Source organism: Bufo bufo, chromosome 1, assembly GCF_905171765.1.
Source record: "Bufo bufo chromosome 1, aBufBuf1.1, whole genome shotgun sequence".
Classification (NCBI taxonomy): domain Eukaryota; kingdom Metazoa; phylum Chordata; class Amphibia; order Anura; family Bufonidae; genus Bufo; species Bufo bufo.
Genome location: NC_053389.1, coordinates 84,862,250 through 84,885,605, shown reverse-complemented (window position 1 = coordinate 84,885,605; position 23,356 = coordinate 84,862,250). Strand labels below are relative to the sequence as shown.

Genomic DNA, 23,356 nt, shown 5'->3' with positions numbered 1-23,356 from the left:
CATAGCAACCTCCCGTCTCTCGTGATGTCTCACCCAATGAACGTTGGGTAAGTGGTGTAGGAGGGGACCGGGTCTGACGAGTTCTAACACTCCCCCCTTCCCGCTCCCGATTGGATGGAGGCATAGACGAGCCCTTGGAAAAGACAAAGGTGAATGCACACTTTTAATGCCACTGGCATTGATCTCTATACTGCACGTTACGCCGCTCCCTGATGAGCCACAATGCATGGCAAAGTGGTTTGGAGAAGAAGGGATTAGTATAAGGAAGGGTCAGCAAGTTTAGGTCCGAGGTTCCAGCAGGCTGGGGGTCGCTCTTTTCAGGGTGGGTACTCCAACTACAGTCAAGTCAGCTATTCCCTACCTTAGTCTAGTAACTGATAGGGTAAGTGTCTTTAGGCTAGAGGCTACTAAAACCAGGGTACACTTACCTTGTTTCAAAGCTACCCGTCCGTGCTATTTGACCAATACCTGCAACCCAGCCGCATATAACCATATCTAATTCCTAGACTTCAGTCTCATTTTATATGCACTTAATATCACCTTCATTTTGTTTTATCTTGGTAGCACCTTGAATTAAAAGTTATGTTTTATTTTATTAACCAACGTTGTAACATTTAGTTAAAATTCTCCCTGGGTACACAAGTGTGGGGTATAGGTCACTTTACCCTATTAGACAAAAATTATGATTATACAAAGAATCACAGCCACTAAGCAAACATTTAAAAACAAAAACAAAGGTACACTTTGACGATAATAGACAGTAATTGGCTGCAGCAATCACCTACCACATCTCTGCTCATAACTGTTGGTATTTGTGAACAAACAGCAGAAGGAGAACTAACCACGCTGGATAAGGCTTTTATAGGGCTGTAGGATGGCTACTTGTGGTATGGCTGGCTGCATGGCATTATAGGTGATCTTGCGTTCCCGGACTTCTTACGTTCACTTTGTAACATGTTACATAGTTACATAGTTGATACGGTTGAAATAAGACAGAAGTCCATCAAGTTTAACCAAGGGATAGGTGGGGACGCGAATTCCAGAAGGAAGTGAGACTCAGATTTCTACACATTTTCATAAGCATTAATGTTGTTTACTTTTAAGAATTCATCTAAACTCTTTTTACAACTATCCACTGTTCCTGCTGTAACCACGTCCTGATGAAGCCTATTCCACAGATTCACAGTTCTTACAGTAAAGAAGCTTTGATGCCTCTGGAAAAGAGTGCCCCCTCGTCTTTTGAGGGCATTTTGCATAGAACAGTTTTTCACTGTATTTTTTATATGGATCATCTATATATTTTAGAGGTTAATCATGTCCCCCCTTAGACATCTCTTATCAAGACTAAATAAATTCAATTCTTTTAATCTTTCTTCATAACTAAGACCCTCCATGCCCCTTATCAGTTTAGTCGCTCTTCTCTGTACTTTTTCCAGCTGCAGTGCGTCCTTTCTATGGACTGGTGCCCAGAACTGAACTGCATATTCCAGATGAGGCCGCACCAACGCTTTGTAAAGTGGTTGTACTACATCCCTGCCCCGCGAGTCCATGCCTCGTTAAATACATGACAATATGTGCAGCCACCATTTTAGGAAAAACTGATTCGTTACTACAAAGCATGAGGGAATTCGGAATCATATCAAATCTAAACTTCGGAAACTTGGATTCGCTCAGCTCCACCATTCAGCTGTTTTGGGCAGCAGATGCCAGAGAAATGAAAAACAGTACACACAACAACACAGTTTGCTGAGCCTTATACTTCCATCCATATGCTGTATAGTTTCCAATGCCACGACTGCCCAAAATAGCTGGATGTCTCACCCATTCTGATCCAATATTTATGACCTATCATAAGTTTTGGTCCTAAATAGCTAAAAAAAAAATACATTTGAAAAATCAATAAAAATAAATTATCATCAGGGCTGGCAGGAATACCAGTGATGCCATAATGGGCCCAAATTTCCAGTAGAAGAGAACGCCTGTTGAAGCTGACTTTGAACCCAATCACTTGCCCTAGTCATTCTTATGGGTTGATTTACATTGCACATAAATTATTAGACCCTACTCATAATATGTTCATAAGATACATGAGCGTGCACGTGTTCTGTGTAGATGGAGGTCAACATCCTGAATCATTTAGCCTGATATGTAGGTTCAAGGAACCTAAGTGCAACGCAGATTAGCAAATGAGGAATAAAAAAAGATCCAATGCAATCAAGCAGAAAGGGGCAGATTTACTATTGTGTGCACATTAATTCTGATAAGTTTTGTGTCTGGTTTCTGGTATATTTTTGTCACCTAAAATACATGGCTAATGTCAGTGAATGAATTTCAGATATTTGGAAAATTGCTCTGTGGAAACAAGACCATTCTTGTCAATGGGCCCCGCCTGGTATTGAAGTACCACTTAACAAAGATACCCCCTTGGTAGAAAAAGGTCATGTCAGGAATATTTACAAAAAGCCCAAGGGCAACAAAACCGCTCTTACTTCCTACCACCTAATAATTTAAACAGAGTTTCTCACCTAGATTTTACATACTGTATGTAACTAATGCCAAGGTACTGTAGTGCACTTATACATCGGTAAAACCATATCTTTCCTTCCCCTATCAATGTTTTTGTCACCCATAAAAAGTAATTTGATGTATATGCAAATTGTTCCAAGTTCCTAAGTGGGTATTTTCTTCTTGGCACCGTGCAAACAATCCCAGGTCCTCCTCCTTGCAATCTCATATTCTTCCTCTCTCCTGGTGATGTCACTGATCCTTTGCATCCCATTTTCGCGTAGGCGAAGACTACCGCTTAGTCTGTACCTGTGCATTACAATGCATACTATGGGCATTGCCTTCACAGCATATACTGCTTGAACCTGTGTATTGTCTCTCTACTTTGGATGAAGAGATGGCTCCAGATTTAGTTTGCTGGGCTCCAGTGCAATTCTTTTCAATAGCAATCCTCCACTTCTGGTTGACTTGTAGCATGCATATCAGTAGTCCATGCACAGTACATAATATAAATAATAGCACTGGCGCTCGTTCCCTCCGTCACACTATACTATGTTGTTGCGGTATCGCAGCAGTACCGCACTACTTGCTGCACTCGATAAACTCACTGAATAAACTGAAAATATGATACCGCGCATCCACCACACCCACTGCTACTGGTATAGCTACTGAAAAATCACTATGGGTAGAGATCACTATACACAAAGGTTCTGTGCCTTATTGCAGACTTCAGTTTCCACAGCATTACTCTTACCTCATTTGCAGCTTGCAATTCCAGTATATAGTGGATTGGTATCTATGCTTAGGAGTGTGCCCCGGTCGTTGGCTCAACTCCGTTCCCTATCCAAACCTCGCGTTCCACCGGAGCACCTAGTGACATCACTGTATGAGCTACAGGTGGCTGGATATTCTCTTGCAAGCTGCAAATGAAGTAAGAGTAAGGGCTGTTTCACACGAGCGAGTCCATTGCGGGAATCACGCTCCGTGTGTGAGTGGGATCCTCCGCTCTGGATTGCAGGAGCGCACGGCATGATCATGATTTATAATGCTGTGTGTCTCTGCATGGCCTTTTTTCCACAGAATCATAGTGACATAAAGCTGTCGGTATGATTCTGTAGAAATAAGGTCAAGCAGAGATACATAGCATCATAAATCATGATAATGCTGTGCGCTCCTGTAAGTCCAGAGCGGAGGATCACACTCACACACGGAGCGTGATTCCCGCAATGGACTCGCTCGTGTGTAAGGCCCCTTTCACACGAGCAAGTTTTCCGCACGGGTGCAATGCGTGATGTAAACGCATAGCACCCGCACTGAATCCGGACCCATTCATTTCAATGGGTCTGTGTACATGAACGTTTTTTTTCAAGCATCAGTTCTGCGTTGCGTGAAAAACGCAGCATGTTCTACAGTATATTCTGCGTTTGTCACGCAGCCCTGGCCCAATAGAAGTGAATGGGGCTCCAGTAAAAAACGCATTGCATCCGGATGCAAGTGCGGATGCAATGCATTTTTCACTGATGGTTGCTAAGACATGTTTTTTGTAGAACTTCAGTTTTTTTATCACGCACATGAAAAACGCATCAAAACGCATTGGACCCGCGCAAAAAAAAACAGAACAACTGAATGCAATCGCAGACAAAATCGCAGACAAAACTAAACGCACCCTGAACGCATCCGGAGCCAATCCGTCACGCTCGTGTGAAAGAGGCCTAACTCTGTGGAAACTGAAGTCTGCAATGAGGTAAAGAACCTTTGAGTATAGCGATCTGTACTTATAGTGATTCTTCAGTAGCTATACCAGTAGCGGTGGGTGTGGTGGATGCCCGCTACCACATGTTCAGTTTATTCCATGTGCAGTACATATTGATTAGACCACAGTATGCAGTGTAATGTGCAGGTTGATTGTTAGCCTGTGCTTGCAAGATATTTGGATGCAGTGGATCAATGACATCACCAGGAGAGGGGATGGCCATGACAGTGTAAAGATAAGGATCAATTACAGTAGCGGGCTTGGGAAATTTCAATGGAATAAAACACCCTACTTGCTACTTGAAGTCTCACTTGCATATGCATTGAAGTGCTTTTCTAGGTGGTGGAAACGGCAATAAGGGAAGGAAAGGTTCGGTTTTACCAATGTATAAGTACACCACAGTACATTGACATTAGTTACATATGTAAAATATACATGATAGACTCCCTTCAAAACATTAATACATATGTACTGCTGATTCTTGATCCTGACATTAAAGGGAATGTCAAGGATTTTGATATTGCTGTCCTCAAGAACCGTCAGTGAAGGTCTGACTTCCGGCACTCCTCATCATCTGTTCTAAAAGACCATGGTGCTCCAGTGAGCTCCTCTGCCACTTCCTAGGCCAGTAACGTCCTTTTCGGTCACATGGCCTAGGCACAGCTCAGTCCAATTCATGTGAATGGGGCTAATCTGCAATAATAAGCATAGCCGTGCTCCACCCTCCTCAAACAGCTGATCAGCAGGGGTTCTTGGGTAGAATGCCCAACGATAAGATATTGATGACCTATCCTGAGGAAAGGGCATAAATATCAAAATCCAGAACAACCTCTTTTAAATACAATTTGTACACTCGGTCTCCTCAACATGTCTCACCAACTTGTTATGAGCATTTTCAGGGGATATTAAGATGTTGCAAGTCATCAAACCATGTTGGGGAGACCGAGTGTACAAATTGTATTTTAATATTGGGATCACCAGTCAGCAGTACATACTGGCTTGTCTACCGCTGGTCATTTCAATAACATTGCTTCATGAATAAGGCTCCATTCACACATCCGCAAAATGTGTCCGCATCCTTTACGCAATTTTGCGGAAAGGGTGCGGACCCATTCATTCTCTATGGGGACGGAATGTGCTGTCCGCATCCACATTTGCGGATCCGCACTTCCGCATCCGTGCTTCCGTTTTCGCAAAAAAATAGAACATGTCCTATTCTTGTCCGCAATTGCGGACAAGAACAGGCATATTCTATTATGTCGGCAATGTGCGGTCCGCAAAATGCGGAACGCACATTGCCGCTTTCCGTGTTTTGTGGATCCGTGAAATGGTGCTCACCTCACGACACTCCCGCAGTCAATAGAAATTAGTACTATATAAAAATAAATAAATCGGGTGCCCCCCATTTATTTATTTTTATATGATCTGTACCAATACTGGTACAAAACACTTATGTGAGGGTACTGGTGCTCAGATTTTTTATGTTCCTCTGCACTATTCTAGAAGAACTTTCATTGTAATGAATTATTAAAAAAGATGAATATTTTATATTATTAGGTGGTAGGAAGCGGAGTGGGTGGTTGTTGCCCTTTGGTATTGAAATACCAGACACTGCCCCTGGACAAGATTAGCTCTGTCTCTGGTAATAAATCTAATTTTTTTATTTTATTTCAGACATACGTAAATACCATTTACCCAACAGGATTTTCACAATATTGCTTTGCTGTTCAGAATTCAGAGTTCTTGTTCAAGTTCTCACACTTACTGTAAATCTTTTAGCATCTTGAGGATTTTATTGAGAAAAAAATAGAAGGTTGAAGAACACCCAACTCTTGAACCCTCTGAGTAGAGTACTTTATAACTCATAACTGTAGTCTTATTTATTAATAGCCTGAAGTGGAGGTCAAAGTTTGAGAACACAGTATTTTCAGTCCCCCAGAGTGTCTAAGACGAGTCTATTTATTATGACAGTCAACCAAGAGGTCAGATCCAATGGGCTTCCAGAAAACCCCCCTAGCATGTGCCGTGAGGTATTATGATGTGCAGTCCAAGGGCAATCTTCGAAGAGAAATCTTACAGATGGACACTTAGATTAACTGTACATAGCAGATTGGTAGCAAAGTCATCTTGGCAAGACAGAGAGGCCTTGGGGCTTAGGTAGCATAAATCCATTTACTAGATAACGAACGATAAATGAGTCATAAAGTTTAATTATATTTTTCTTACTTAGATTTACTATTTATGTTTGACAAATGATTAAATGTCATGTATTCAGATATTTTGCTAGTTACTCAAGATATAATGGATAATTCTGCATGGTGCACTTGTCATAGGTACATTGGAAGCTTAGTTTGAAAAATTACATAAGCCTAAAAATATTCTTATTGTGTTGCTGTTAAATGTACATTTGTTAGGTGTAACTGAAATGAAATCTTTTGTTGAATGTACCTGATATGAAATATTTTGTTAAAGGTATTTTGTTGAACGTACCTGATATGATATTGGCATCTCAACTTAAAAGTCTTGTAGACTGAGATAGTATGGTACATAAATAGTGGAGATGAATCGATAAATCATCATTATGGGACATTTATCAATGACTGGAGTTGTGCCAGTTTTCACGCCCTCACTATAAGAACCTGTATCTGTTCACAGCTATACATAGGTTATAGTTGCGATATTAAGGATTGTTTAGCTTTTACTCGTTTGTGGTGTAATATATATTGCCAACATTTTGATTGGCTACAGGTTTCCAAATTTTGGATAGTAAAATAATTGTTAAACTAGGACAATTGGTTGATTGGGATAGGTTGAGGTCTTTACACCAAATTTTAGGGTAAGAGATCCTGGTTGGGGAATACATTTTAGATGCACAGTAAAAAAAAAGTTAATGTATATTTGGGGAAAATGTAATATATAAGATGTTAACTACTACAGATGGGTAAAAGGGATTACAGTAATTTCCAAGTTTTTTAATATTTTCTTATAAGAGTAATGAGAGTCCCATTTGAGTCCCATAAGAATTTGGTTGCTGATACTGGTTCTCTTTATGAGGGACTTTGGTCACAGATATATTGACTTATTTACAAAAATAATGCACTCAGATAGAAATGTTGGATTGCTGCAAAACTCTGCATGCAATTATGTCTCAGGCAAATATGTAAATGATCATAGGTGTGGTCTGATTCGATACTGGGTCTTGCCACATGAAGGTGTAAAAGTGCTTCCCCACTGCCTTATTTAAAATGCTTCCAGGGACTATTTTTTGGTAGTGTATAGGGAAGGGTGAGATTTGAAAAAAATAAAAATATATATATATATATATATATATGTACACTCACCTAAAGAATTATTAGGAACACATACTAATACGGTGTTGGACCCCCTTTTGCCTTCAGAACTGCCTTAATTCTACGTGGCATTGATTCAACAAGGTGCTGATAGCATTCTTTAGAAATGTTGGCCCATATTGATAGGATAGCATCTTGCAGTTGATGGAGATTTGAGGGATGCACATCCAGGGCACGAAGCTCCCGTTCCACCACATCCCAAAGATGCTCTATTGGGTTGAGATCTGGTGACTGTAGGGGCCATTTTAGTACAGTGAACTCATTGTCATGTTCAAGAAACCAATTTGAAATGATTCGAGCTTTGTGACATGGTGCATTATCCTGCTGGAAGTAGCCATCAGAGGATGGGTACATGGTGGTCATGAAGGGATGGACATGGTCAGAAACAATGCTCAGGTAGCCTGTGGCATTTAAACGATGCCCAATTGGCACTAAGGGGCCTAAAGTGTGCCCAGAAAACATCCCCCACACCATTACACCACCACCACCAGCCTGCACAGTGGTAACAAGGCATGATGGATACATGTTCTCATTCTGTTTATGCCAAATTCGGACTCTACCATTTGAATGTCTCAACAGAAATCGAGACTCATCAGACCAGGCAACATTTTTCCAGTCTTCAACAGTCCAATTTTGGTTAGCTCGTGCAAATTGTAGCCTCTTTTTCCTATTTGTAGTGGAGATGAGTGGTACCCAGTGGGGTCTTCTGCTGTTGTAGCCCATCCGCCTCAAGGTTGTGCGTGTTGTGGCTTCACAAATGCTTTGCTGCATACCTCGGTTGTAACGAGTGGTTATTTCAGTCAACGTTGCTCTTCTATCAACTTGAATCAGTCGGCCCATTCTCCTCTGACCTCTAGCATCTACAAGGCATTTTCGCCCACAGGACTGCCGCATACTGGATGTTTTTCCCTTTTCACACCATTCTTTGTAAACCCTAGAAATGGTTGTGCGTGAAAATCCCAGTAACTGAGCAGATTAGGAAATACTCAGACCGTCCCGTCTGGCACCAACAACCATGCCACGCTCAATTGCTTAAATCACCTTTCTTTCCCATTCTGACATTCAGTTTGGAGTTCAGGAGATTGTCTTGACCAGGACCACACCCCTAAATGCATTGAAGCAACTGCCATGTGATTGGTTGACTAGATAATTGCATTAATGAGAAATAGAACAGGTGTTCCTAATAATTCTTTAGGTGAGTGTATATACACAAATACAGATAGAAAAGCAGAATAGTCAGATGGTGTGTACAGTGTGCAATTCCTCAGGGAAGGCAGGCTTCTCATCCACTATAGACACCTCCAAAGAACGAGGCAGCACTCCAAAGTAGCGTGAAAGGGTGATGACCCCAAACTTTATTCCCCAGGCAACGTTTTGGACTACTCAATGAGGCCTTTGTCAAGCAATACAACAGTGTTTAAACTGGGTATATATACCCAAATACCAAAACGTGCAATCAAGACACATGATACAAATTAAGTGATAATAAAACACATGATGAAAATGGCGCATGATCACGTGACATCAAAGTCAATAAATATATTCGCTCATTACAAAAAGTGCATAAATATATTAAAAACCAATTGTTGCATACAGTGAGAAATTCATAAATACTGTGAGTATACAATTCTCGTATCACATCTAAATAATGGATTAATAAGCTTGTGTATCAGTGCAAAAGTGCTCGTACCAGTTAGAAAAGGGTTACAATATTGTTTATTTAAAATAGCATTGCTTACCCTTGGTGGTTCAGTCTGACCGCAAGTTACTGGGGTCCCCGTCTGTACAGTGCGCATGTGCGGAGACAGAAAGTCCGTCCCATCCTCTCCAGCGCGAGCGGGCGTAACCCCGAACTACCGTCCACGTGATCAGCGACGTGATGACGGGGAACGCTTCACTCGCATCAGAGGGAGAAGAAGGAGCGGACCATGTGACTCAGCAACAGCCAATCTGCACAGGGGGTGTGTCCAGTCACCTTGGCGACTAAGAATTGTTGGTAAACAATCTGGAGAAACATCAGTGGGAACATCTAGATAGACCCCGCAATGGGTGCGGACAAAGATCAATCATACCAGACTTAGTGAATTACAGGGAACTAGGGTGGCACGTATTATGTTGCGGAGGCAACCGTCATGGTGCCTCAGCACCACTGGTGAACTCAACTGCTAACCACCAGGCCACTAATGAATAATCAGAAGTTCAATATCGTGTCCCCCCTTAGTCCCTACACTCAGATCCATACTTTTAGATGACAGAGGTGGGATTAACCCTTCCCTCTTAACTACAGTGTAAAATGGTGTAACATAAGAGAGGGACCAAAATCGGTTCCATCCACTATTGCTATAGTTATGACTACCGTAAAGGTACACTGTGGTCAGCCACGGTAGTCAAATGATCACCACCACTGTAGAAATAAAACTGTCATCAAAACACCCAGAAACATCATCATGCAAGAAATAATAACACTCCTAGATGGAACCACTGATGTCCAGAGTTTCTTCATGTAGTGTAACAAGGCCATATTGTGTGGAGACAAGGAACCACTTCTGACTTCGCTAGTTGAAAGAGGGCAAAGGACCTACAGCATATCCCAAAAATCTATAGAAAAAAGGAAAGACAAAAATTTAATCAATTTAAAGGAAAAATAACACTGTTGCATATTCCCAATACCAGGCTGGACAAATTAGATCCCCCATGCTCACAGAACAAACTACACCTATTTATTAAACAGATCCCATTTGAATTCTGTATTCAGACCCTCAGATTTAAGTGTGCGCAACCAATGTATCCATACTAATTCATGCTGTTTTAATGTCAACTCTCTATTGCCTCCTCTGTTAAGAGGGGGAATGTGATCTATAATTCTAAATTTAAGATCTTTTTCTCTGTGTCCAACATCTGCAAAATGCTTGGACACAGGGAGATCTTTCTTTTTCTGTCGTATCGTATATCTGTGTTGGTTGAGCCTTGTCTTTAGATCCAAAGTGGTCTCTCCAACATAAAGGAGACCACACGGACATTGCAGCAGATAAATAACAAATGTACTGTCACATGTTAGGTAATGGTGGATCCGAAACTGAGTATTTAAGGTGGGATGTGCAAATTTGTCACATTTCAGCATATAGCTGCAATTGACACAACTCAAACATGGGAAGCATCCATTTCTTTTAGGACCTATGTAGGTCTGGATTAATGTTTTATCCCCAACCACATCTGCTCTGACAAGTTTGTCACGCAGGTTGGGGGACCTTCTATAAGACATTAAGGGGGGGGGGCATCGAATTTCTTAACTAGGCCAAAATTACTTTTCAAAATAGGCCAGTGTTTTGTAATTACCCCTGCTACCTGATAACTACCCTCTGTGAAAGTAGAAATGAAGGGGACCCTGTCACTGGTGTCTTTCTTGGTTGACCCAGAGGAGCCAGACCCCATTGTGTCTAGGTGTCTCTGGACCAACCTTTTAGGGTAACCTCTACGGGTAAACTTATCCGACATCTCTGACAGTCTAAGGTCACTTACTGTACCTCCGGATCCCTTACGATCCGCTGAACCCGAAGAAATTGACTACGTGGTAGTGATTTGATCATAGAGCGCAGGTGACAACTCTCAAACCTTAACAGTTTATTACAATCAGTTGGTTTGGTATAAAGATCGGTCATTAGCATGTTGTCCTAAATCCTCACCATAGTGTCCAAAAGTTTAACCTGTTCAGTGGAATGAGTAAGGGTAAACTGAAACTTTGCCAATTCATCCTCAGTGCCATTCCAAATGACAAACACATCATCTATATATCTCCACCACCCCAGCACATGGCTGAAGTGGTGGGAGACATAGACATGTCCTGCCTCAAGGTCTGACATAAAGATGTTGGCATAAGTCGGTGCCATATTCGAACCCATTGCGGTTCCCCGCAATTGCAGGTAGTAGCCATTTTTTAAAGCAAAGTAGTTGTATTTTAAGACTACAATAAGGAGGTCAATGATGAACTCTTTACACTCATCTGTATATTGTGTTTTCCCCCATCATTAGGCTGAAAAAACACAACAAACCCATCAGAGAGATAGCACAAACATTAGGCGTGGCAAAAACAATTGTTTGGAACATTCTTAAAAAGAAGGAACGCATTGGTGAGCTCAGCAACACTAAAAGACCACGAAAAACAACTGTGGTGGATGACCGAAGAATTATTTCCCTGGTGAAGAAAACACCCTTCACAACAGTTGGCCAGATCAAGAACACTCTTCAGGAGGTAGGTGTCAAAGTCAACAATCAAGAGAAGACTTCACCAGAGTAAATACAGAGTGTTCATCACAAGATATAAACCATTAGTGAGCCTCAAAAACAGGAAGGCTAGATTCGAGTTTGCCAAATGACATCTAAAAAAGCCTTCACAGTTTTGGAACAACATCCTATGGACAGATGAGACCAAGATCAACTTGTACCAGAGTGATGGGAAGAGAAGAGTATGGAGAAGGAAAGGAACTGCTCATAATCCTAAGCATACCACCTCATCAGTGAAGCATGGTGGTGGTAGTGTCATGGCGTGGGCATGTATGGCTGCCAATGGAACTGGTTCTCTTGTATTTATTGATGATGTGACTGCTGACAAAAGCAGCAGGATGAATTCTGAAGTGTTTCGGGCAATATTATCTGCTCATATTCAGCCAAATGCTTCAGAACTCATTGGACGGCGCTTCACAGTGCAGATGGACAATGACCCAAAGCATAATGCAAAAAGCAACCAAAGAGTTTTTTTAGTGAAAGGAGTGGAATGTTATGCAATTGCCAAGTCAATCACCTGACCTGAATCCGATTGAGCATGCATTTCACTTGCTGAAGACAAAACTAAAGGGAATATGCCCGAAGAACAAGCAGGAACTGAAGACAGTTGCAGTAGAGGCCTGGCAGAGCATCACCAGGGATGAAACCCAGCGTCTGGTGATGTCTATGCGTTCCAGACTTCAGGCTGTAATTGACTGCAAAGGATTTGCCACTAAGTATTAAAAAGTGAAAGTTAGATTTATGATTATTATTCTGTCCCATTACTTTTGGTTCCTTAACAAGTAAGAGGCTCATATGCAAACTGTTGTAATTCCTACACCGTTCACCTGGTTTGGATGTAAATACCCTCAAATTAAAGCTGACAGTCTGCAGTTAAAGCACATCTTGTTCGTTTCATTTCAAATCCATTGTGATGGTGTATAGAGCCAAAAATGTTAGAATTGTGTTGATGTCCCAATATTTTTGGACCTGACTGTATATATATATAAACCTAAATATGGCCAAATCATGCCCCCAATCATGGGTGCCCCCCCTCCAACAGCCTAATCCTCCTGCAGGCGCATTCCAGTGTATCTGACAGCGAAGTGACAACTAGGTGACTGGACAATCATGTCCAGTTTCGGGTCACTTCAAAGGACAGGGGATCAATAGAGATCCTCTGCCCTTTCATAGCATCTCCGGCAAGGGCGGAGATGCTTTACATAACAGGGACAGGGGGAAGAAAGAGTGTGTCGCTTACCTCCGGTGCTGTAATTACAGCGCCAGAAGTATGCAGGTGCTTCACAGGCGGGAGATTCAAATCATCCCCTGCCTGGAAGTGTGCACCAGGACACGCGGGCATATCGCCACGCCAGCCCACGTGGACTTGGCTGCAGGAGTGCGTGCGCACACCTGCAGCGCAGGAAGTCTGGAGCGAGTGCGGGCGGGTTTAAATAACCCCGCAGCACTGCGCTCAAGAGCAGTTAACCCCAGCAGCCCCAGAGAAAGGAAGGAGAAGGGGAAGGAGGGAGAATCATCCGCAGGGCAACGAGCAACCCCTGGAGACGAGCATGAAACCCTGGAATGGCTAAGTACCCTTCCCCTGCATTAACCCCTGAACCATAAATCCCCCAGTAACCCCTGATCCACCAATCAATATTATTCATTCCCAGCATTAACCCCCCAGTAACCCCTGATCCAGCAATAACCCATAAACCCCTGAACCCTTGCCCAGCATTCATTCATATATCAATTAACAATACCCTAGTACATGATGCAATGTCTACATTTAATGAGAAAACTATACCTAAATAGTCAAAATCGGGTGGGCCACATACGGGTCCAGCTTACTGGGTAAATGGTAGGGACGATGACCCTGCCACTAATGCCCTAAAATGGTCCTATGCCCAGGGACGTCCCCTAATGGTGGGGACTCCCTGTCCTCGTACCTAGCCTCAGACTCCTGTCTAGCCCTGTTAAAGGTGACAGGTAGAGTGACGCTGGCACCCAAAGTGGCCACCCGAAGAGTGACTAGCACAAAAACAAAATAGGAGACAAAATGGTGTCCACTATATACATCCCTCGTGACCGAATGCCAGGAGGTATAGGGTCCACCTAGGAGTTAAAAATACGCAAACAGAACATACGCACAAACAACGAACCAATAGGATACTGTAATAATATGTTATAGATACAGAAACGACCCCGACGCGTTTCACCCACAAAGTGGGATCATCAGGGGCTAATACGAGGTGGATATATAGAGATAGCAAAATACATAGACGCAAATTAGATATGAGGAGCCCATCAATTAGATACGTGGGTCTCGTACTGCATATAGGAAGCCCACTGGATATAAAGTAGGCCCCGTGGAGAGGCGTAATTAATAAATACGTTAGGGAGATTCAATAAAATACACCAGACCCAAACGCAGTGTAAATGAAAATCAAATAAGGACTGAATACATACAGTCACTGAAGGTGAGGTAGGCAATCAGGTCAGTTCGATACATACAAGGTACTCGTCTCTAAAGGGAATGGAACAAAGATTCAACGATACATGCGTCAAAGAAGTAACTCATAAAAATACAGGTCTAATGCAGAGTGTGACTCATACATACGTAAATAGAGGGTCAAGTTACCTGGGGTCACAGGAGCGCAACCTCATGAATTATGCATAAGCACACGGGAGTAGCATCACAGATATAGACCACAGGCCACATTCGGTATAACTGCAAATAGATAAGATATTGACCATGGAGATGGTATTAGGTAGCCTCGCAGGGCTATGCTATATGAAAAGGGGACCGAATCCAGTACCTGATATGTATTTCTGGTATCAGATAAACCATTCAGGTACTTTGCGTACCCAGGCTAAGAGATGGGGGATACTTAATATCCTCACGGATGGCCACAATGGCGAACGGGACATAACAAGAAGAGTCCCCGTGCGAGGCCAGAGCTGAAGCAGAAACAGAGTTAGGACCCTAAGAAATGTATTATGAAAGTAAGCAAGCAAAATATAATATGGATGCTTATAAAATGAATGGAGATCAGCCTATTAATGATGGAATACTAGCAAGGAGGTTAAAGATATGACTCATAAAAAACATGAAAAGGTGAGGCGTTCGTTTAAACCACGAGGAGATTGTGAACGGAACCTGTGTATCCATTCACTCTCCTTTTGTAAAATGCGTCTGTCCCAGTCACCTCCACGTGGGGAGGGCGGTACCAATTCAAGAACGGAGAACCGGAGAACGGAGGGATCTCCCCCGTGACAATCATTGACGTGTAAAGCCAACGGGGTTGGCTCCTTCTTGTTTACATCGTTAATGTGTTCCAGGATTCTCCTCCTGAACTCGCGGATGGTCTTGCCCACGTAGTCCAGTGGGCAGGAACACTGGCAAAGATACACCAGACCCTTCGACACGCAGTTGGCAAAGTCGCGAACCTGATAAGGACGACCTGTGGCCGAGCAGGTGATGGTTTTTGCAGTCGAGATGAATTTGCAGGCCTTACATCTCCCACATTTGAAGATGCCAATCGGTTTGCGATCCAACCAGCAGCCGCCCTTAGTTGGTGGTGAGAAGTGGCTACGGACAAGGCGGTCCCTCAGGCTCCTCCCCCGTCTGTAGGAAACCGAGGGATATTTACTCACGATGTCGGATAGGTCGGAATCCATATGTAAAATGGGCCAATATTTGGTCAGGACTTCCCTAATAGCACCGTTGGCAGCGTCAAAATTAGCAATGATCCGTGCTGGTTGGGGATCATTGGTGGTTCTAGATCTCGGAACCAACAATTCGGTTCGAGGTTTTGCTGCTGCGTGTTGAAATGCCTCCCTAAGTACTCCTCTGGGATAGCCCCTTGCGAGGAGTCTCTGCTGCAGGCCCCCCGCCTCATTATAGAATGATGTGTTATTGGAGCAGTTCCTCCTGACCCTGAGGTATTGGCCTCTGGGTATGCCCCGTTTCAGAGCAGTGGGATGGTGGCTGCTCCAATGGAGCAGGGAGTTTGTAGCAGTGTTCTTACGAAAAATGTTGGTGGTTAGAGAGTCCCCTACCTTGGTTACCCTCACATCGAGGAAGGCAATGGACACAGGATCCATCTCGTATGTGAACCTGAGGCCCACCTGATTCTGATTAAGGTCCAGAACAAACTGTTTGAAGCTATGAGAATCACCCTTCCAGACGACGAACACGTCGTCTATGTAACGTGTCCAGAATTGGATCTTATCCGTCCACCAGACGGTATGGTCCGGAAACACAAAGTTGTTGTATAGCTCCATAACACATGACCAGGGCCTCAAGGCTGTTGATTACTACCTGAGAACCAGGGATATCCATTGTTTTCCACACAATGCGTTCGTGTTGGAGCTATTGAGGTTCACCCTTAACCACAATTTTTTCCTATTCGATGCACGGTTCTACCACCAGCTCAGGGGGACGGCTATGGGTAGCCCATGTGCCCCATCCTATGCCAACCTCTTCCTGGGCTGGTGGGAGGACAACTTTGTGTTTCCGGACCATACCGTCTGGTGGACGGATAAGATCCAATTCTGGACACGTTACATAGACGACGTGTTCGTCGTCTGGAAGGGTGATCCTCATAGCTTCAAACAGTTTGTTCTGGACCTTAATCAGAATCAGGTGGGCCTCAGGTTCACATACGAGATGGATCCTGTGTCCATTGCCTTCCTCGATGTGAGGGTAACCAAGGTAGGGGACTCTCTAACCACCAACATTTTTCGTAAGAACACTGCTACAAACTCCCTGCTCCATTGGAGCAGCCACCATCCCACTGCTCTGAAACGGGGCATACCCAGAGGCCAATACCTCAGGGTCAGGAGGAACTGCTCCAATAACACATCATTCTATAATGAGGCGGGGGGCCTGCAGCAGAGACTCCTCGCAAGGGGCTATCCCAGAGGAGTACTTAGGGAGGCATTTCAACACGCAGCAGCAAAACCTCGAACCGAATTGTTGGTTCCGAGATCTAGAACCACCAATGATCCCCAACCAGCACGGATCATTGCTAATTTTGACGCTGCCAACGGTGCTATTAGGGAAGTCCTGACCAAATATTGGCCCATTTTACATATGGATTCCGACCTATCCGACATCGTGAGTAAATATCCCTCGGTTTCCTACAGACGGGGGAGGAGCCTGAGGGACCGCCTTGTCCGTAGCCACTTCTCACCACCAACTAAGGGCGGCTGCTGGTTGGATCGCAAACCGATTGGCATCTTCAAATGTGGGAGATGTAAGGCCTGCAAATTCATCTCGACTGCAAAAACCATCACCTGCTCGGCCACAGGTCGTCCTTATCAGGTTCGCGACTTTGCCAACTGCGTGTCGAAGGGTCTGGTGTATCTTTGCCAGTGTTCCTGCCCACTGGACTACGTGGGCAAGACCATCCGCGAGTTCAGGAGGAGAATCCTGGAACACATTAACGATGTAAACAAGAAGGAGCCAACCCCGTTGGCTTTACACGTCAATGATTGTCACGGGGGAGATCCCTCCGTTCTCCGGTTCTCCGTTCTTGAATTGGTACCGCCCTCCCCACGTGGAGGTGACTGGGACAGACACATTTTACAAAAGGAGAGTGAATGGATACACAGGTTCCGTTCACAATCTCCTCGTGGTTTAAACGAACGCCTCACCTTTTCATGTTTTTTATGAGTCATATCTTTAACCTCCTTGCTAGTATTCCATCATTAATAGGCTGATCTCCATTCATTTTATAAGCATCCATATTATATTTTGCTTGCTTACTTTCATAATACATTTCTTAGGGTCCTAACTCTGTTTCTGCTTCAGCTCTGGCCTCGCACGGGGACTCTTCTTGTTATGTCCCGTTCGCCATTGTGGCCATCCGTGAGGATATTAAGTATCCCCCATCTCTTAGCCTGGGTACGCAAAGTACCTGAATGTTATATCGATCATGGTGTGGCCCTCCAATAGTGCACACCATCTATCTGGCACCTGTCATCATCAGGGTTGTCAGTCTTTTATTATCGTGTTTTGAGTATGTATTTGCCTGTTCTATTATTATCCATAAATTCCTTGCACACATTTCTTTTCCCCCTTTTTTTCGTTTCCCTCGTCCTCCACTTCTCAGCCCCATCATCTATCATCCATTTGTGGCTTGTCGCTATATCTCTACACAGCTGTGTTCCTCACCTTTGACAGCGATGTATACCCGACCTGGCTTCTTCCGGTTTGCGTTTCACGCTGGAACGCATGTTCATGTTTAATCACAGGATGCTTGCGGTCCACAGACCGGATATCCGGCCGGCGGCGCTCCGACTGTGATTCTCAGGCGTGCGTTCCACATTGGAACGCACCCCTGACGGCAAACACACAGCAGCGGCTGATGATGGAGCTCACTTCACCTGGCGTTAGGTAGGTGGTCTGCGGCACCTCCCTTCTGGTTTCCCGCCCCCCATATCTCATAAAGGGGTGGGTATTTATAGGGTGGAGGTGCCCACCATCGCCACCCCAGACCCTCTTTCTCTATCTGAGACGGCATCATGTGAGTACTTACCTCTGTGTCTATATGTTTCCTGGATGGTCCGTCCACAGGCTTTTCAATATAGCCCCTTTTTCCATTCCCAGGTTTCGGGTGGGTTGGCAGTCCTGTACCTTAGGAGCCACACCCTGAATGTTTATCTGATACCAGAAATACATATCAGGTACTGGATTCGGTCCCCTTTTCATATAGCATAGCCCTGCGAGGCTACCTAATACCATCTCCATGGTCAATATCTTATCTATTTGCAGTTATACCGAATGTGGCCTGTGGTCTATATCTGTGATGCTGCTCCCGTGTGCTTATGCATAATTCATGAGGTTGCGCTCCTGTGACCCCAGGTAACTTGACCCTCTATTTACGTATGTATGAGTCACACTCGGCATTAGACCTGTATTTTTATGAGTTACTTCTTTGACGCATGTATCGTTGAATCTTTGTTCCATTCCCTTTAGAGACGAGTACCTTGTATGTATCGAACTGACCTGATTGCCTACCTCACCTTCAGTGACTGTATGTATTCAGTCCTTATTTGATTTTCATTTACACTGCGTTTGGGTCTGGTGTATTTTATTGAATCTCCCTAACGTATTTATTAATTACGCCTCTCCACGGGGCCTACTTTATATCCAGTGGGCTTCCTATATGCAGTACGAGACCCACGTATCTAATTGATGGGCTCCTCATATCTAATTTGCGTCTATGTATTTTGCTATCTCTATATATCCACCTCGTATTACCCCCTGATGATCCCACTTTGTGGGTGAAACGCGTCGGGGTCGTTTCTGTATCTATAACATATTATTACAGTATCCTATTGGTTCGTTGTTTGTGCGTATGTTCTGTTTGCGTATTTTTAACTCCTAGGTGGACCCTATACCTCCTGGCATTCGGTCACGAGGGATGTATATAGTGGACACCATTTTGTCTCCTATTTTGTTTTTGTTTTTGTGCTAGTCACTCTTCGGGTGGCCACTTTGGGTGCCAGCGTCACTCTACCTGTCACCTTTAACAGGGCTAGACAGGAGTCTGAGGCTAGGTACGAGGACAGGGAGTCCCCACCATTAGGGGACGTCCCTGGGCATAGGACCATTTTAGGGCATTAGTGGCAGGGTCATCGTCCCTACCATTTACCCAGTAAGCTGGACCCGTATGTGGCCCACCCGATTTTGACTATTTAGGTATAGTTTTCTCATTAAATGTAGACATTGCATCATGTACTAGGGTATTGCTGCTGGACGTGTTCAATTCCTACCTTTTACCCGTATTCTATGTTACATCAATATTGTTTCTTGCTGGACTTCTATATATCAATTAACCCCTGAACCCCTTCAGTCTGCCTTGCATTGCCCTGCATGAACCCCTGCAGTCTGCCTTGCATTGCCCTGCATTAACCCCTGCCTTGCATCACCCTGCATTAAACAATGGCCTTCATATATTAACCCTTGCAGTTCCATATACCATGTAGGGACAGTGTATAGAGCTATGTGGGTGGGAGCTGCTGTTATTTAAGTGTGTATGTAAGTGTGCTATGCAGGTAGATTTGGGGTGGAATTGTGTAAGATATTGTACTGTGTGTAGCGTAGTTTAGGTATATTGCAGTGTTGGTAATATACTGTATATTACTGTGTGCGACTATAAGTATATATGTTTATATGTCCATTGATATAAATATGTATACTTATAGCAATAATTAGACTGTAGGCGTGTAATTGGTTTAATAAATTCCTTTTATTATTCAAAGTACAGCGTGTAGTCATTTATTGTAGTAGTTGCCGCGATAGTAGTAATATAGCGCATGCAGTTCAGGGAATTAGGTAAGGCAACACAGGTAGTTTCTTTTAAGGTATAAATAGACGATTTACGCCGATTTATGAATATTAATTATTGAGAGCACCCAAAATATCAATAATTACTATTCCCTTTAACAGGTAGTGAAATAACTTTTTGGGTAGAGTGACTGTTAGACATGCCTCTATGATTCACATGAAGACATGTTGACCAGTTGACAGACTTTGAGAGAAGGCGTATCATTAGACTGGGAGAGGGAGGATGGTCGTTTTGATGAATTGTCTGCCATTGTGACCTAACTGTTTGGAGGTGTTAGGAGCAGTAGTTCAGTGAAGGTACACAGAGTGATGTGGCTCTGCACAGCCCAGAAAGGCCATCAGTGGAGAGGATCATTTGATCCACCAACAAGCACAAGCAGCTCCCATGGTTTTCTTGTCCACTATCCAGTCACAGGTAGAACCTTCATTACACACCCCTGTCTCTGCCTGGACAATTTCCAGGCTCTTAGCAGTAGGAAATTTAGTGTCACAATGCCAATTATGTGTTATGCCATTGACAATCAGCCACCATCGTTGGCAATGGTGTTGTGAACAAAACTGTTGTGAAACCTGGACGGCTACAAATTAGAACAATATTGTCTTTGGCAACTAGTCCAGGTTCTTTTTGAGATCTGACGATGTTTAGCTTAGAGTATAGAGGCCTCGTCATGAGAGCTCCAATCCTGCTGTGGAGCAACACACTGCCCCAACTTCTGGTGTGATGATATGGGTGCCATTGCATATGAATAGCCCCCTAATAGTGATATGGGGGACACTAACAGTTTAGCGATATGTGCAGGACATCCTGTAGCCATATGTGTTGCATCTCATGGCAGTGCTTTCAACTTGCCTTTTTCAGCAGGATAATGCTTGTCAACAAACAGCAAGCGTTTCCCAGGAATGTCTCCACCAGATTCAACACTTCCTTAGCCTGCCTGGTTGCCAGATTTATCGTCAATCAAGAATTTTTGGAACCAGCTGGGACACCAACTTTGGCAACCTATGAATGAACAGGATCTAGAGGTCTAGCTGCAACATCTGTGGATACCACCTGGAGCTGTCAAAGGGTACCACATGGAGCCTGCATGACTCCATGCACAACAGTATCTTATCTTGTAGCCAGGCTAGAGCTGGCCTAACACAGTACTAGAAGCTCTTTTTAGTTGGTTTTCCCCAATAAACTTATCATTTTGCTCTAGTATTGTAAACTGTTACATATATCATCATTGCATTCACACATAAAGTTTCATTCTATTCCAATAACTCCTTCTTGGTGTGTGTGTGTTTTTTTTGTTTTGTTTTTGTCAATGAGTGTAGAACTTACGTGAAGATGTTACTGAATAACGTGCTTAAAATCATTAAATTTTATATTTTCCATAAGCTATAGTATTCTAAAACATTTCTCTATAGAATTAATAAATTATTAAATAAATCATAATGATTCATTAAAGGGTATATATCATCATATATGTCACACTAGCCATTAATAATTGGCACCACCTCTTGGTTTGTACAGAAGATCACTTTACTGCAGTTAAACCATTCTAATCCTGCCTGTAATGGTATCACCTCTGTGTATAGATAAGACAGGATCCACAATTCACAATAGGTGATTTTCAGAGCTTATCTGTTCTTTCCTTGTACAATGACCTCTGCACAGAGCACAGAGCATGCCTAGAAAACACTCCCATAGAAGTCAATGAGGTCCCCTCCTGACCATTGTGTCTATGGTCCAAGGGGCTGCCGTAAAGTAGCCTCGCCACTGCTGCTAATGTTTCCTTGTGGGGGAGTGTGACAAACTCCCCTCTTTTGAGGTTGCCACGAGTTCTTGGAGAGGACTACTTGCCAGCCTCTTACCATGCGATTATGGTCCCATATTGTATGCACCGGTTTTGTGCAGAAAAGCCATGAGTACAGCCAGGCCAAAGAGACTTGCACTAACTTTTGAATTCCTGGTCTAATTCGTGTCATTTTGGGATGTGTTAAATGTCTATGTGTATTGTAAAGGGTGGGACATTGTATGTTTGAGTAAGTGATGTCTGTTCTTTTGTCTCTTTGTGTGTATTGGCGATTGTCCTCTGTCCTGGAGACAACCGAGTTGTAATTCGATTGTCTCTCAGGACAGAGGGCAATGTATATTCTCCTGCCTGTGTTGATTATGTTAACCATGGTGTCTATGTGGGTTGTAACCTTTGTGTTATTGATTAATGTATGTTTGTTGTTGGTGTCTCCCTTGCATGGGAGCAGGGGATAAAAGCAATTGTATTTTTTCAATGTGAAGCCTTCCAGTAAAGTATTTCTAGCATTCAGCTTGGGCTAATGTATAGACTTATTTGTCGATACCGGCGATACCAGCGATACTAGCGATAATAGCGATTTATTGCTCTGTGGATTACTTGACTGTGCTATTTCAAGGGAAAAAGGGAATACTAGACGGTGACACGGATGATACTGTCACAGGGAGCTTCCCGACTAATCTAGGTACTGACCGACAGGAGGTCAGATACCTGTTTAGTCTTAACCCCAAAGGGAAGATATGTGACAAACTCCCCTCTTTTGAGGTTGCCACGAGTGCTTGGAGAGGACTACTTGCCAGCCTCTTACCATGTGATTACGGCCCCATGTTGTATGCACCAGTTTTATGCAATAGCGGCATAGTTATATAAGTTCATGTATTTTTCTGTCTTTGGAATTGTATTGTATGTTATGTGAGGGTACCCAGATAGCTAATTTTAGTGTATTTGTGTAGTCTGAGTGCCATTCACCTAATAATATGCACTCAGACTTGAGCTATCTGGGGAAATGTTAAATGTCTGTGTTTACTGTAAGGGTTGGGACATTGTATGTTTTAATGGTGATTTCTGTCCTGTTGTCTCCACATGCGTATTGGCGATTTCCCTTTGTCCTGAGAGATAATTGAATTACTCCTCGGGTGTCTCCAGGGCAGAGAGGAGGAAACCATGATGCATTGTGGGGATGTATTGTGTCTGTGTATCCTGAATTGCTGCATATCTGTCCTGTGTCACAGTCTTCCATCTGGTCCCCTAGGGGAGTGTCCACCAGATGGGGACCTGCATAAATACGGGTGGGTAGCCCTCAATAAAGAGTTTTTGTTTTACACTCAACATA

At 43.4% G+C, this 23,356-nt stretch overlaps 1 long non-coding RNA gene across 1 annotated transcript in view; it reads left to right on the top strand.

Annotated features, from left to right (window-relative positions):
• LOC120986843 overlaps window positions 1-22,990 on the top strand; it is a 28,616-nt gene extending 5,626 nt beyond the window's left edge. Inside the window, exons 3-4 of the long non-coding RNA XR_005775809.1 lie at window positions 13,923-13,932; window positions 22,762-22,990. This is a non-coding gene — a long non-coding RNA (uncharacterized LOC120986843). The remainder of the gene's footprint in view (window positions 1-13,922; window positions 13,933-22,761) is intronic.
• The last annotated feature ends 366 nt before the right edge of the window (window positions 22,991-23,356 follow it).